General features: G+C 43.5%; 1 pseudogene; it reads left to right on the forward strand.

Moving 5' to 3' along the window:
* Positions 1 to 2,783, forward strand: part of LOC123132105 (acyltransferase-like protein At1g54570, chloroplastic) — a 33,387-nt pseudogene extending 30,604 nt beyond the window's left edge.
* The last annotated feature ends 14,182 nt before the right edge of the window (positions 2,784 to 16,965 follow it).

Below are 16,965 nucleotides of genomic sequence, written 5' to 3' on the forward strand. Positions count from 1 at the left end.
TCGGAGAGACATTTTCTAGCTTTTAACAACATTATTTATCACTTAAGAACACCTAGATGGTCATCCATTATTATCCTTTCTAATGTTCTCACAAGAAAAACTTACTAAGCAGAAGTAGATTATTGTTGTAAAAAAACACCCGTAGATAGTAATATTGTCCTGTCAGAATTGATGCTTATTATTTCTCAGGAACTAGAAGATATAATACAAATGGGTGTTCTCATGTGGAGACTTGATCTTCTCAAGTCAGGTGCAGACTATACCAAGTCACAACTTCACATGGTACAAGGAGAAGTTCTACTTCTTGCAAGGTATCCCTGTTTAACAATTCCAAAAATCTGTAGCTCAGGTGAGGCATAATCTTTAAAAGTTTAATCTCATGCCATAAATGTATTTGGATTTAGTGGGAGTGGGAATCTGCCACCTAGTAGAGAAGCAGACCGACTGTTTAAGTCGCTGAAAAACTGCAAAGTTCGGTACTTTAGGAACCGGGGTGACAGACTACTCATGGTACAAACTATCATGCTCAATATTTTTCTCTTCAATTAGTTCCCAACATTTCCATGTTTTCACTTACTTGGTTGAGTAGTATACACTAAGTTTAACTTTGATATTGTCTAATAGAATATTTCTGAATCTCGTGGCACTTCGACAGGAGGATGGCTTCAACCTTCTAACTGTCATAAAAGGAGTAAAAATGTACCGCCGTGGTAGACAATGGGACTGTGTGAACGATTTCCTGTCACCCACATTAAGTGAATTCAACAGAACATTTGGTGAAGATTTCAAGTATGTATTTAGCATATAAGGTCGATTCAACTTTTCACATGATATCATGTAGAGATGACTAGACTCATTTGTACGACTCAAACTCTTGCAGACTGTTTCATCAGTTACTGAGCCCAGCCATGCTCTCTACAATGAAAAATGGGAAAATTGTCCATGGCCTTGCCGGTGTTCCTGACAAAGGTCCTGTCTTGTTTGTGGGATATCAGTATATCACCAACTCCTGGCCATAGAGTGGGCTGCACTGATTGAAGGGTTCTTGAGGGAGAAAAAAACAGTTATCCGAACAGGGGCCCACCATGTATTTTTTGCTGGAAATTATGAGACACTACGCCAGGAGTTGTCTCTATTTGATTTTGTTTCTATATACGGCGCGGTTCCAGTCGGTCCGATCAATATGTACAAATTGTTTGAGAGAAATGAATTTGTTCTCCTCTATCCAGGCGGTGTGAGAGAAGCTCTACATAGGAAGGTGTGCTTGAACAAGGACAATTTCTTCTAATAAAATTGCTTGTGTGTTCTACATTCTGCTATGCTTATTTTGTTGTGCCTGGCAGGGCGAAGCATACAAATTGTTTTGGCCAGATCAAACCAAATTTGTAAGAATGGCGGCACGGTTTGGAGTTACTGTCATACCATTTGGTTGTGTGGGAGAAGATGACTTTTTGGAGGTTAGCTTTATGTGCTTTTGTACTTCGAGTCATCTGAAGCAACAAGATTTACATATTGTAGTCATGGTTTTAAATAGCGGATAGCGGGCTGGGGTCCGCGTAGCGGAATGCGGATAGCGGGCGATATTGCGGGCACTATGTCCGTGTAGCGAATTTGTAAAAATATAGATTATTGTATATATATTTCTAGATCATTAACAAAAAGCAATGACATTTAATTTGAGCAATAGCAGATGCTATCTCCGCTGTTTGAAACTATGATTGTAGTACAAGTTATATTCCATATTTTAAGGCATTAAAATGGAGAGCGGCGTTTCCGTGCCCGGGTGCATCTGCACCCGGTCAAAAAAAATCATAATTTTTTTAGAAAAATTCAAAAAATTCCAAAAAAAATTAGGGTGGTAGACAATTTGATGGGTGAGGTACGCTACAATTTTCAAAACATTTGGACTTCTGTGCAGCTCTCAGCAAAAAAGACAAATCAGACCAGAATAGTATATGAACAGTACACATTTTTACAGACCTCCGATTTGTCTTTTTTGCTGAGAGCTGCACAGAAGTCCAAATGTTTTGAAAATTGAAGCGTACCTCACGCATCAAATTGTCTACCACTCTACTTTTTTTGGAATTTTTTGAGTTTTTCTAGTATTTATTTTGATTTTTTTCGTGAGCGCAGGTGCAGATGAGCTCGGGCTCAGATTCGAATTTTCGATTAAAATGGCTCTTTTCTTATCTCCACACAATAGGGTCTACTTATGTATTGTTTGTACCTTTTACAGATAGTTGTGGACTACAATGATCAAAAGAACATACCATATATTAGAGACGAGATAAAGTCATTCAACAGAGATTTTATAAGATTAAGATTAGATTTCTATTACTCTGCCCATTTTTCCTTTGATAAACAAACAATCAAGCATCTCCTTAGAAAGTTAGTTACCAATCTCAAGCCTTGGTCCCACTTCACCTCCATTATCTAAGGAATAAAAACATTGGTCACCTTCTTTGTGAATGTTTGGTTTCAGGGACACTATGAAAGGAGAGGATGGGAATCAAGTCTTGCATCTGCCTGTTGTTTTCCCAAAATTACCAGGGCGGCTATATTTCCTATTCGGGAAGCCAATTGAGATGAAAGGAATGGACAATGTGTTGACAGATAGGAAGAAGGCAAACCAAGTATATTTTCAAATCGAATCAGAAGTGCAGAATGCAATGTCTTACCTAAAGAGGAAGAGAAACGACGATCCTTACCGGAGTATTGTGCGACGTGCGTTGTACCAGGCAACTTGGGGTCCTTCTGCTCTAGTGCCTACTTTCGAACCGTGAAAGATTGTGTCAGGACTGGTTTGCTTAGGCTAACTGGGCCATGGCTTTCATGTTTAATTGTCTGTTGAGCCAATTTCCGAAATAGGGTGAGTTGAAACTTTGTGACGCCCGGATAATTAGACTACAGTAATCCCACGTTAATGATGCCACGTTACTTCGATTATTGTTGCTAATCTCACGCTAGTTCGAAAGCGATTCAAAATCCAAATCAAACTAACAATAGAAGTTTTCAAACATTAAGACTAAAATGTTCTAAATGTGACAATTAAATTCATGAGTAATAATGTTGGAGAAACCAACATTTCTTATTATATTTAAATGCACTAAAACAACCAAAACAGAGGGCAAAATAATTAATTTAATGCCTTTTATAAAGTTATGATTATATAACTAATTTAGTAGTGTGCCAAAATAATTGTGGCAATGGACTAATTAGTAATACTAACTTAGGTGCTCATTTGGTATTTTATAAAACTAAAATAAAAGAAACTTCAAGTGAAAACAGTAAAGAAATAAAATAAATAAAAAGAAAAGGTCTAAACAAAAAAACAAAAGAAAGAAAGCACCCCCGGGCTTCGGCCCAGCAGGCCACCAGCCCAACTGGGCCAACCAGGCCGGCCCAGCCGCGCCCCGACCCTCACTCCCTTATCCACCTGGGCGACCAAACCCTAATCCTATCCACCCAACTCTTCCCACGTCGCTCGCCCTCCCGATCCAGATCGAGGGATTGAGGGATTGACCCCATCGCCCCCCCTCCCCCGCCGACGCCGCCCGGAGCGACCCCCCTCCCTGTCGTCGTCCACATCGACACCCGAGCCCGGCGCCTCGTCGCCGTGGACCGCCTCAACTCGCCGCCCTTGTCGCCGACCCCTCCACCGACGGACCCCCCTCGAGCATCGTCGCCGCCCGGGCTTCGCAGGACGCCGCACCCGAGGACACTGCGCCGCCCTGACGCCATTGGAGTCGCCTTCGCCCCGCAGCCCCGGCGTCTCCCCGAGCCGGCTTTAGCACAACTTCAGGGCCTCGGTGAGGCCCCGTCCACCCCTCCTCTGTTTCCCCTCCGTCACGGGCCGCACCACCGTAGCCCGCTGACCATCCTCGCCTCGCCCGCACATGACCCTGACCGCGTCCACTCCGGTTCCCGCTCGCCGCTCGCCCGCGTGCGAGGTCCCGCCTCGCCGGCGCTGATGTGACCTCGCCGGCCCACGCGCCCGCCACCCCCCTCTCGCTCGCGTGCGACGCCGCACCCTCCCGCTTCGCCGAGGCCTCCCTCTCCCGCGCACAGCTCGACTCCCTCAGCTCCGCCCCGCCTCTGCCGCCCCTGTTGGGGAATGTAGTAATTTCAAAATTTTCCAACGCACACGCAAGATCATGGTGATGCATAGCAACAAGATGGGAGAGTGTTGTCTACGTACCCTCGTAGACCGAAGCGGAAGCGTTGATGCAACGTAGAGTAAGTAGTCGTACGTCTTCCCGGTCCAACCGATCCAAGCACCGTTACTCCGGTACCTCCAAGTTCTTGGCACACGTTCAGCTCGATGACGCTCCCCGTGCTCCGATCCAGCAAAGCTTCGGGGAGGAGTTCCGTCAGCATGACGGCGTGGTGACGATCTTGATGTTCAACCGTCGCAGGGCTTCGCCTAAGCACTGCTACAATATGACCGAGGTGGAATATGGTGGGGGGGGGCACCGCACACGGCTAAGGAACGATCACGAAGATCAACTTGTGTGTCTATGGGGTGCCCCCTGCCCCCGTATATAAAGGAGTGGAGGAGGGGAGGGCCGGCCCTCTCTATGGCGCACCCTAGGGGAGTCCTACTCCCACCGGGAGTAGGATTCCCCCTTTCCTAGTCCAACTAGGAGTCCTTCCAAGTATTATGAGTAGGAGACAAGGAAGGGGAAGGGAGAAGGGAAGGAAGAAGGGGGCGCAGCCCCTCCCCCTAGTCCAATTCGGACTAGGCCTTGGGGGGGCGTGCGGCCTGCCCTAGGCAGCCCCTCTCTCTTTCCCGTATGGCCCAATAAGGCCCAATACTTCTCCCGGCGAATTCCCGTAACTCTCCGGTACTCCGAAAAATACCCGAATCACTTGGAACCTTTCCGAAGTCCGAATATAGTCGTCCAATATATCGATCTTTACGTCTCGACCATTTCGAGACTCCTTGTCATGTCCCCAATCTCATCCGGGACTCTCCTTCGGTACATCAAAACTCATAAACTCATAATATAATTGTCATCGAAACCTTAAGCGTGCGGACCCTATGGTTCGAGAACAATGTAGACATGACCGAGACACGTCTCTGGTCAATAACCAATAGCGGGACCTGGATGCCCATATTGGCTCCTACATATTCTACGAAGATCTTTATCGGTCAGACCGCATAACAACATACGTTGTTCCCTTTGTCATCGGTATGTTACTTGCCTGAGATTCGATCGTCGGTATCCAATACCTAGTTCAATCTCGTTACCGACAAGTCTCTTTACTCGTTCCGTAATACATCATCCCGCAACTAACTCATTAGTTGCAATGCTTGCAAGGCTTAAGTGATGTGCATTACCGAGAGGGCCCAGAGATACCTCTCCGGCATTCGGAGTGACAAATCCTAATCTCGAAATACGCCAACCCAACATGTACGTTTGGAGACACCTGTAATGCTCCTTTATAATCACCCAGTTACGTTGTGACATTTGGTAGCACACAAAGTGTTCCTCCGGCAAACGGGAGTTGCATAATCTCATAGTCATAGGAACATGTATAAGTCATGAAGAAAGCAATAGCAACATACTAAACGATCGGGTGCTAAGCTAATGGAATGGGTCATGTCAATCAGATCATTCAACTAATGATGTGATCCCGTTAATCAAATAACAACTCTTTGTCCATGGTTAGGAAACATAACCATCTTTGATTAACGAGCTAGTCAAATAGAGGCATACTAGTGACACTCTGTTTGTCTATATATTCACACATGTATTATGTTTCCGGTTAATACAATTCTAGCATGAATAATATACATTTATCATGATATAAGGAAATAAATAATAACTTTATTATTGCCTCTAGGGCATATTTCCTTCAGTCTCCCACTTGCACTAGAGTCAATAATCTAGATCACATCGATGTGATTTAACATCAATAGTTCACATCGTTATGTGATTGGTTCACATCTCCATGTGACTAACACCCAAAGGGTTTACTAGATTCAATAATCTAGTTCACATCGCTATGTGATTAAGACCAAAAAAGTGATCATGTTTTGCTTGTGAGAGAAGTTTAGTCAACGGGTCTGCCACATTCAGATCCGCATGTATTTTGCAAATTTCTATGTCAACAATGCTCTGCATGGAGCTACTCTAGCTAATTGCCCACTTACAATATGTATTTAGATTGAGACTTAGAGTCATCTGGATCAGTGTCAAAACTTGCATCGACGTAACCCTTTACGACGAACCTTTTGTCACCTTCGTAATCGAGAAACATATCCTTATTCCAGTAAGGATAATTTTGACCGCTGTCCATTGATCTACTCCTAGATCACTATTGTACTCCCTCTCTTAACACAGTGTATGGTATACAATAGATCTGGTACACAACATGGCATACTTTATAGAACCTATGATTGAGGCATAGGGAATGACTTTCATTCTCTTTCTATCTTCTGCCGTGGTCGGGCTTTGAGTCTTACTCAACTTCACACCTTGTAACACAGGCAAGATTTTTTTTCTTTGACTATTCCATTTTGAACTACTTCAAAATCTTGTCAAGGTATGTACTCATTGAAAAAAAACTTATCAAGCGTCTTGATCTATCTCTATAGATCTTGATACTCAATATGTAAGCAGCTTCACCGAGGTCTTTCTTTGAAAAACTCCTTTCAAACACTCCTTTATGCTTTGCAGAATAATTCTACATTATTTCCGATCAACAATATGTCATTCACATATACTTATCAGAAATGTTGTAGTGCTCCCACTCACTTTCTTGTAAATATAGGCTTCACCGCAAGTCTGTATAAAACTATATGCTTTGATCAACTTATCAAAGCGTATATTCCAACTTCGAGATGCTTGCACCAGTCCATAAATGGATCGCTGGAGCTTGCATATTTTGTTAGCACCTTTAGGATTGACAAAACCATCTTGTTGCATCACATACAACTCTTCTTTAATAAATCCATTAAGGAATGCAGTTTTGTTTATCCATTTGCCAGATTTCATAAAATGCGGCAATTGCTAACATGATTCGGACAGACTTAAGCATAGATACGAGTGAGAAACTCTCATCGTAGTCAACACCTTGAACTTGTCGAAAACCTTTTGCGACAATTCTAGCTTTGTAGATAGTAACACTACTATCCGTGTCCGTCTTCCTCTTGAAGATCCATTTATTATCAATGGCTTGCCGATCCTCGGGCAAGTCCATCAAAGTCCACACTTTGTTCTCATACATGAATCCTATCTCAGATTTCATGGCCTCAAGCCATTTATCGGAATCTGGGCTCATCATCACTTCCTCATAGTTCGTAGGTTCGTCATGGTTAAGTAACATGTCCTCCAGAATAGGATTACCGTACCACTCTGGTGCGGATCTCACTCTAGTTTACCTACGAGATTCGGTAGTAACTTGATCTGAAGTTACATGATCATCATCATTAGCTTCCTCACTAATTGGTGTAGTAGTCACAGCAACAGACTTTTGTGATGAACTATTTTCCAATAAGGGAGGAGGTACAATTACCTTATCAAGTTTTCTACTTTCCTCCCACTCACTTCTTTGGAGAGAAACTCCTTCTCTAGAAAGGATCCATTCTTAGCAACGAATGTCTTGCCTTCGGATCTGTGATAGAAGCTGTACCCAACTGTCTCCTTTGGGTATCCTATGAAGACATATTTCTCTGATTTGAGTTTGAGCTTATCGAGATGAAACTTTTTCACATAAGCATCGCAACTCCAAATTTTAAGAAACGACAGCTTAGGTTTCTTGCCAAACCATAGTTCACACGGTGTCGTCTCAACGGATTTAGATGGTGCCCTATTTAACGTGAATGCAGTTGTCTCTAATGCATAACCCCAGAACGATAGTGGTAGATCGGTAAGAGACATCATAGATCGCACTATATCTAATAAAGTACGGTTATGATGTTCGGACACACCATTACACTATGGTGTTCCAGGTGGCGTGAGTAGTGAAACTATTTCACATTGTTTTAATTGAAGGCCAAACTCGTAACTCAAATATTTTACCTCTGCGATCATATTGTAGAAACTTTTATTTTCTTGTCATGATGATTTTCCACTTCACGCAGAAATTATTTGAACTTTTCAAATGTTTCAGACTTATGTTTCATCAAGTAGATATACTCATATCTGCTCAAATAATCTGTGAAGGTCAAAAAATAACGATACCCGCTGCGAGCCTCAACACTCATTGGACTGCATACATCAGTATGTATTATTTCCAACAAATCTGTTGCTTGCTTCATTGTTCCGGAGAACGGCGTTTTAGTCATCTTGCCCATAAGGCATGGTTCGCAAGTACCAAGTGATTCATAATCAAGTGGTTCCAAAAGTCCATCAGTATGGAGTTTCTTCATGCGCTTTACACTGACATGACCTAAACGGCAGTGCCACAAATAAGTTGCACTATCATTATTAACTTTGCATCTTTTGGTTTCAATATTATGAATATGTGTAACACTACGATCGAGATGCAACGAACTATTTTCATTGGGTGTATGACCATCGAAGGTTTTATTCATGTAAACAGAACAACAATTATTCTCTGACTTTAATGAATAACCGTATTGCAATAAACATGATCAAATCATATTCATGCTCAACGCAAACACCAAATAACACTTATTTAGTTTCAACACTAATCCCGAAAGTATAGGGAGTGTGCGATGATGATCATATCAATCTTGGAACTACTTCCAACACACATCGTCACCTCACCCTTTACTAGTTTCTGTTTATTCTGCAACTCCCGTTTTGAGTTACTACTCTTAGCAACTGAACCAGTATCAAATGCCGAGGGGTTGCTATAAACACTAGTAAACTACACATCAATAACACGTATATCCAATATACCTTTGTTTACCTTGCCATCCTTCTTATCCGCCAAATACTTGGGGCAGCTCCACTTCCAGTGACCACTCCCTTTGCAGTAGAAGCACTTAGTCTCAGGCTTAGGATTAGACTTGGGCTTCTTCACTTGAGCAGCAACTTGCTTGCCGTTCTTAAAGTTCCCATTCTTCCCTTTGCCCTTTTTCTTGAAACTAGTGGTCTTGTCAACCATCAACACTTGATGTTTTTCTTGATTTCTACCTTCGTTGATTTCAGCATCACGAAGAGCTTGGGAGTTGTTTCGGTTATCCCTTGCATATTATAGTTCATCACGAAGTTCTACTAACTTGGTGATGGTGACTAGAGAATTCTGTCAATCACTATCTTATCTGGAAGATTAACTCCCACTTAATTCAAGCGATTGTAGTACCCAGACAATCTGAGCACATGCTCACTAGTTGAGCGATTCTCCTCCATCTTTTATCTATAGAACTTGTTGGAGACTTCATATCTCTCAACTTGGGTATTTGCTTGAAATATTAACTTTAACTCCTGGAACATCTCATATGGTCCATGACGTTCAAAACGTCTTTGAAGTCCCGATTCTAAGCCGTTAAGCATGGTGCACTAAACTATCAAGTAGTCATCATATTGAGCTAGCCAAACGTTCATAACGTCTGCATCTGCTCCTGCAATAGGTCTATCACCTAGCGGTGCATCAAGGACATAATTCTTCTGTGCAGCAATGAGGATAAACCTCAGATCACGGATCCAATCCGCATCAATGCTACTAACATTTTTCAACACAATTTTCTCTAGGAACATATCAAAGTAAACACAGGGAAGCAACAACGCGAGCTATTGATCTACAACATAATTTGCAAAACACTACCAGGACTAAGTTCATGATAAATTTAAAGTTCAATTAATCATATTACTTAAGAACTCCTACTTAGAAAGACATCCCTCTAATCTTCTAAGTGATCACGTGATCCAAATCAACTAAACCATGTCCGATCATCACGTGATATGGAGTAGTTTCAATGGTGAACATCACTATGTTGATCATATCTACTATATGATTCACGCCCGACCTTTCGGTCTCCGTGTTCCGAGGCCATATCTGTATATGCTTGGCTCGTCAAGTATAACCTGAGTATTCCACGTGTGCAACTGTTTTGCACTTGTTGTATTTGAACATAGAGCCTATCACACCCGATCATCACGTGGTGTCTCGGCACGAAGAACTTTCACAACGGTGCATACTCAGGGAGAACACTTCTTGATAATTAGTGAGAGATCATCTTAAAATGCTACCGTCAAACTAAGCAAAATAAGATGTATAAAAGATAAACATCATATGCAATCAAAATATGTGACATGATATGGTCATCATCATCTTGCGGCTTTGATTTCCATCTCCAAAGTACTGTCATGATCTCTATCGTCACCGGCATGACACCATGATCTCCATCATCTTGATCTATATCAATGTGTCGTCACGTGGTCGTCTCGCCAACAATTGCTCTTGCAACTATTGCTATCGCATAGCGATAAAGTAAAGCAATTATTAGACGATTGCATCTTATGCAATAGAAAGACAACCATAAGGTTTTTGCCAGTTGCGAATAACTTCAACAAAACATGATCATCTCATACAACAACTTATGTCTCATCATGTCTTGACCATATCACATCACAACATGCCCTGCAAAAACAAGTTAGACGTCCTCTACTTTGTTGTTGCAAGTTTTACGTGGCTGCTACTGGGCTTAGCAAGAACCGTTCTTACCTACGCATCAAAACCACAACGATAGTTTGTCAAGTTGGTGCTGTTTTAACCTTCACAAGGACCGGGCGTAGCCACACTCGGTTCAACTAAAATTGGAGAAAGTGACACCCGCCAGCCACCTGTGTGCAAAGCACGGCGGTAGAACCAGTCTCGCGTAAGCGTACGCGTAATGTCGGTCCGGGCCGCTTCATCCAACAATACCGCCGAACCAAAGTATGACATGCTGGTAAGCAGTATGACTTATATCACCCACAACTCACTTGTGTTCTACTCGTGCATATAACATCAATACATAAAACCTGGCTCTGATACCACTGTTGGGAAACGTAGTAATTTCAAAATTTTCCTACGCACACGCAAGATCATGGTGATGCATAGCAACGAGATGGGAGAGTGTTGTCTACGTACCCTCATAGACCGAAGCGGAAGCGTTGATGCAATGTAGAGGAAGTAGTCGTACGTCTTCCTGGTCCAACCGATCCAACCACCGTTACTCCGGTACCTCCGAGTTCTTGGCACACGTTCAGCTCGATGACGCTCCCCGGGCTCCGATCCAGCAAAGCTTCGGGGAGGAGTTCCGTCAGCACAACGGCGTGGTGACGATCTTGATGTTCAACGGTCGCAGGGCTTCGCCTAAGCACTGCTACAATATGACTGAGGTGGAATATGGTGGAGGGGGGCACCGCACACGGCTAAGGAACGATCACGAAGATCAACTTGTGTGTCTATGGGGTGCCCCCTGCCCCCGTATATAAAGGAGTGGAGGAGGGGAGGGCCGGCCCTCTCTATGGTGCGCCCTAGGGGAGTCCTACTCCCACCGAGAGTAGGATTCCCCCTTTCCTAGTCCAACTAGGAGTCCTTCCAAGTATTAGGAGTAGGAGACAAGGAAGGGGAAGGGAGAAGGGAAGGAAGAAGGGGGCGCAGCCCCTCCCCCTAGTCCAATTCGGACTAGGCCTTGGGGGGCGTGCGGCCTGCCCTAGGCAGCCCCTCTCTCTTTCCCGTATGGCCCAATAAGACCCAATACTTCTCCCGGCGAATTCCCGTAACTCTCTGGTACTCCGAAAAATATCCGAATCACTCGGAACCTTTCTGAAGTCCGAATATAGTCGTCCAATATATCGATCTTTACGTCTCGACCATTTCGAGACTCCTCGTCATGTCCCCAATCTCATCCGGGACTCTCCTTCGGTACATCAAAACTCATAAACTCATAATATAACTGTTATCGAAACCTTAAGTGTGCGGACCCTACGGTTCGAGAACAATGTAGACATGATCGAGACACGTCTCTGGTCAATAACCAATAGCGGGACCTGGATGCCCATATTGGCTCCTACATATTCTACGAAGATCTTTATCGGTCAGACCGCATAACAACATACGTTGTTCCCTTTGTCATCGGTATGTTACTTGCCTGAGATTCGATCGTCGGTATCCAATACCTAGTTCAATCTCGTTACCAGTAAGTCTCTTTACTCGTTCCGTAATACATCATCCCGCAACTAACTCATTAGTTGCAATGCTTGCAAGGCTTAAGTGATGTGCATTACCGAGAGGGCCCAGAGATACCTCTCCGGCATTCGGAGTGACAAATCCTAATCTTGAAATACGCCAACCCAACATGTACCTTTGGAGACACCTGTAATGCTCCTTTATAATCACCCAGTTACGTTGTGACGTTTGGTAGCACATAAAGTGTTCCTCCGGCAAACGGGAGTTGCATAATCTCATAGTCATAGGAACATGTATAAGTCATGAAGAAAGCAATAGCAACATACTAAACGATCGGGTGCTAAGCTAATGGAATGGGTCATGTCAATCAGATCATTCAACTAATGATGTGATCCCATTAATCAAATAACAACTCTTTGTCCATGGTTAGGAAACATAACCATCTTTGATTAACGAGCTAGTCAAGTAGAGGCATACTAGTGACACTCTGTTTGTCTATGTATTCACACATGTATTATGTTTCCGGTTAATACAATTCTAGCATGAATAATAAACATTTATCATGATATAAGGAAATAAATAATAACTTTATTATTGCCTCTAGGGCATATTTCCTTCAGCCCCATCGCCGGCCGCCCGCCTGTCGCGCCGCCTTTTGTAGCCTCTTCCGGGCCACCCCCACCCCCGCCTTGGCTCCCTGCCCTGCCATGGCCTGCCTCCCCTCTCGCCTGCAGCCGGCGCCCAGCCCGCCTCGCCGGCGCTGGCGCGCGCGCCTGCGGCGGCCGCCCGGGTTCGCCCGTTAACGGACACCTGCCCGTCGCCCTCCTGCCCGCTAGCGCCCGCATGCCTGCGTGCCCGTTAGCCCCTCTGGGCCACTGGCTAACGGGCCCCGCACTCCAGAACGTTTCAAAAAAAAGATTAATAATAATAATAATAATAATGAAGTTTAATTAATTAAGATAATTAATTAACTTAATTAAACCCATTAACTAATCTAATTAACCCTGTTAATTAACCTTAATGATCTGATTAGATAAGCAGAGTATGACACCTGGGTCCCACCTGTCAACTTGACCTGGTCAACAGTCAACCTAGTTGACTGCTGACTGGACCCTTGACTAAGTCAACTGGCCCCATGGCCCCACTAACAGGCTGTGTGGCACAATGTTGTGTACACTTTCTGTGTACACCTAGCATTTAAAATCAAGTGATTTTCGGATTAAATTAATTAATAGTAATTTCAGAAATGTTTAAATCTTTGAAAATTAATATAAAATAATCCATAACTCCGATGGAAAAACTTTGTACATGAAAGTTGCTCAGAACAACGAGACGAATCCGATTACGCAGCCCGTTCGTCCGCCACGCATCCCTAGCATAGCGAACACGCAACTTTCCCCCTCCGATTCATTTGTCCGAAAACGCAAAACACCGGAGATATTTTCCTGGATGTTTCGCCCCTTCACCTATATCACCTCATACCGCGTTAGGGCACCCCTAGCACCGCTACTTGCCATGTCATGCATCGACATGCATTTGTTTGCATTATATTTATTTTTTCTTCCCCCTCTTCTCTCGCTAGACACCGAGACCGACGCCGCTGCTACCCAGTACGACTACGGAGTTGACGACCCCTCTCTCTTGCCAGAGCAACCAGGCAAGCCCCTCCCCCTTGATCACCAGATATCGCCTACTCTACTCTCTATACTGCTTGCATTAGAGTAGTGTAGCATGTTACTGCTTTCCGTTAATCCTATCCTGATGCATAGCCTGTCCTTACTACTACTGTTGTTATCTTTACCTGCAATCCTAATGCTTAGTATAGGATGCTAGTTTGTCATCAGTAGCCATACATTCTTGTTCGTCTGCCATGCTATACTATTGGGCCGTGATCACTCGGGAGTTGATCACGGGTATATACATATACATAATATATGATACTTGTGGTGACTAAAGACGGGTCGGCTCGTAGGAGTACCCGCGAGTTATTCACGGATTGGGTCCGAAAGGACGTCTGTCCCAACGGACCTCTGAGTGGATCTTTGTGGCGAAGCGACAGGGCAGGTTGAGACCACCTAGGAGAGAGGTGGGCCTGGCCCTGGTCGGCGTTCGCGGTTATTTCAAAATAACACGTTTAACGAGATCTTGGTATTTGATCCGAGTCTGGCTACTGGCTTATACGCACTAACCATCTACGCGGGGACAGTTATGGGCACTCGACGTCATGGTATCAACTGAAGCCTTCGTGACGTCAGCGACTGAGCGGCGCGCGCCGGGTTGGACTGGAATGCCTGCTCTTGTATAAGGGAAGCTAGGTCTGCTCACTGGCCGCGTACGCAACGTGCAGGTGTGCAATGCGCGATGGGCCCAGACCCCTGCGCCATAGGATTTAGACCGGCGTACTGACCTCTTTGTTGTGCCTAGGTAGGGTTGTGACGTGTTGATCTTTCGAGGCCGGGCATGACCCAGGAAAGTGTGTCCGGCCAAATGAGATCGAGCGTGTTGGGTTATGTGGTGCACCCCTGCAGGGAAGTTAATCTATTCGAATAGCTGTGATCTTCGGTAACCGGACGACTTGGAGTTGTACCTTGACCTTATGACAACTAGAGCCAGATACTTAATAAAACACACCCTTCCAAGTGCCAGATACAACCGGTGATCGCTCTCTAACAGGGCGACGAGGAGAGGATCGTCGGGTAGGATTATGCTATGCGATGCTACTTGGAGGACTTCAGTCTACTCTCATCTATATGCTGCAAGACGGAGGCTGCCAGAAGCGTAGTCTTCGACATGATTAGCTATCCCCCTCTTATTCTGGCATTCTGCAGTTCAGTCCACTGATATGCCCCTTTACACATATATCCATGCATATGTAGTGTAGCTCCTTGCTTGCGAGTACTTTGGATGAGTACCCACGGTTGCTTTGCTTCCCCTTTTCCCCTTCCTATACCCGATTGCTGCGACCGGACGTTGGAGCCCAGGAGCCAGACGCCACCGTCGACGACGACTACTACTACTCGGGAGGTGCCTACTACTACGTGCAGCCCGCTGACGACGACCAGGAGTAGTTTAGGAGGATCCCAGGCAGGAGGCCTGCGCCTCTTTCGATCTGTATCCCACTTTGTGCTAGCCTTCTTAAGGCAAACTTGTTTAACTTATGTCTGTACTCAGATATTGTTGCTTCCGCTGACTCATCTATGATCGAGCTCTTGTATTCGAGCCCTCGAGGCCCCTGGCTTGTAATATGATGCTTGTATGACTTATTTTATTGTAGAGTTGTGTTGTGATATCTTCCCGTGAGTCCCTGATCTTGATCGTACATGTTTGCGTGTATGATTAGTGTACGATTGAATCGGGGGTGTCACAAACTTCCATGGACTTAGCACGATGAAAGAAACCAAGTACCAATCTAAAGAAGTTACGAGCACCAGAATCATGCATTTTGGAGAGATCGTGGTGATGTGCGTGATATGAAGGTGTGGTAGTACTCACATATCTTATTATTGACTCCGTGCTCACATAATTCGTATCCCATAGATGTATCTTTACTAAAGGTTGTGTACCTACACAATTAAGTATCTAAAATAGTAGTGAAAGATATAGACTCTCAGAGAACGCATTCCCATCATTTGCAGTTCCTCTCTAGTTACTCTGTCATTTAGTCTTAGTATTTATTTGACATTCTAGTTCGTACTTAGTTAATTCACTTATTTATCATACTCCTAGCAACCGATAGAATAGAATAGAATGTTTTCAAACTACGGTTTGAGTGCGAGCATAGCTACGTATGTGACAACATAATTGTGGGGCTGGTAACTGTGCTTCAACTAGTCATGCACACTGAGAGGACATCACCTTTCCATCGCTCTCTTTAAATGCATGGCCCGAGGATGTGGCTTGGTGATGGTAGACATTATGTACACCTATGGCATACTAATTGACTCCTTTTGTAGTTCACACCGCCCAAACCTAGGGTATGCCTGCTCTAGGTGTCTCCTCAGGACATACATCACTTTGAGCATCATCGCCTTCGGTAACCTAATCAAGTGACTTGTGACATGAAGCGGACGAATGAGGCTCTGGATGTGCTACTCCACATGATGCTCGAGTTGTCTGATTACATGTTGGTGTTCGCACATTTTTTTTACTTTTCCATTTTTCAAAGGAATTTTTTTACAACACACAAGTATTTTTTAAAAAGATATTAATACTTTTCAAAATGACGTGAATGTTTTTTAAAAATTACCCGAACATTAAAAAACACAAAATTGTTTTACTTACATGATTTTTTTTATAAAATGCATGAAAACTTTAAAAACTGCATAACACTTTTTTTTGAAGGAATGAGAATTTTTAAATTACATAAATATTTATTTAATACATGAACACTTTTTAAAATTACATGGGCGTTTTTAACGCACAAACATACTTAAAATTATGTGAATATTTTCTAAAATATATTGAAATTATTTTAATTAGATAATTATGTTTTTAAAAAATATAACACTTTTTATGTTACATCAACACTTTTAAAATTAATGAACACCTGGTTATATCCATGTTTTTTTAAACATGCGAATGCATTTTATGAAATTTCATAATACCTTTTTAAATACCTGAATAATTATTGAAAAATACCAGAACATTAAAAATATGTAAAGTTTAGTAATAAAGGTAACAGAAAAGGGAAAGAGAAAAGAAGAAGAAATTTGGCCTGCGAGGGATCGGTACTGGGCCAGCCCAACCTCTACGGTGGCGGGGGCATATGGCAGACCCTGTCTCTCTCTCTTTTTACCACACACACAAAAAAAAACAAATTAATAAATCAGGGGGATTTAATGGTGGGGAGAAGGACACACGTGAGCCATTCAT

The sequence above is a fragment of the Triticum aestivum genome, chromosome 6A, assembly GCF_018294505.1.
Source record: "Triticum aestivum cultivar Chinese Spring chromosome 6A, IWGSC CS RefSeq v2.1, whole genome shotgun sequence".
Classification (NCBI taxonomy): domain Eukaryota; kingdom Viridiplantae; phylum Streptophyta; class Magnoliopsida; order Poales; family Poaceae; genus Triticum; species Triticum aestivum.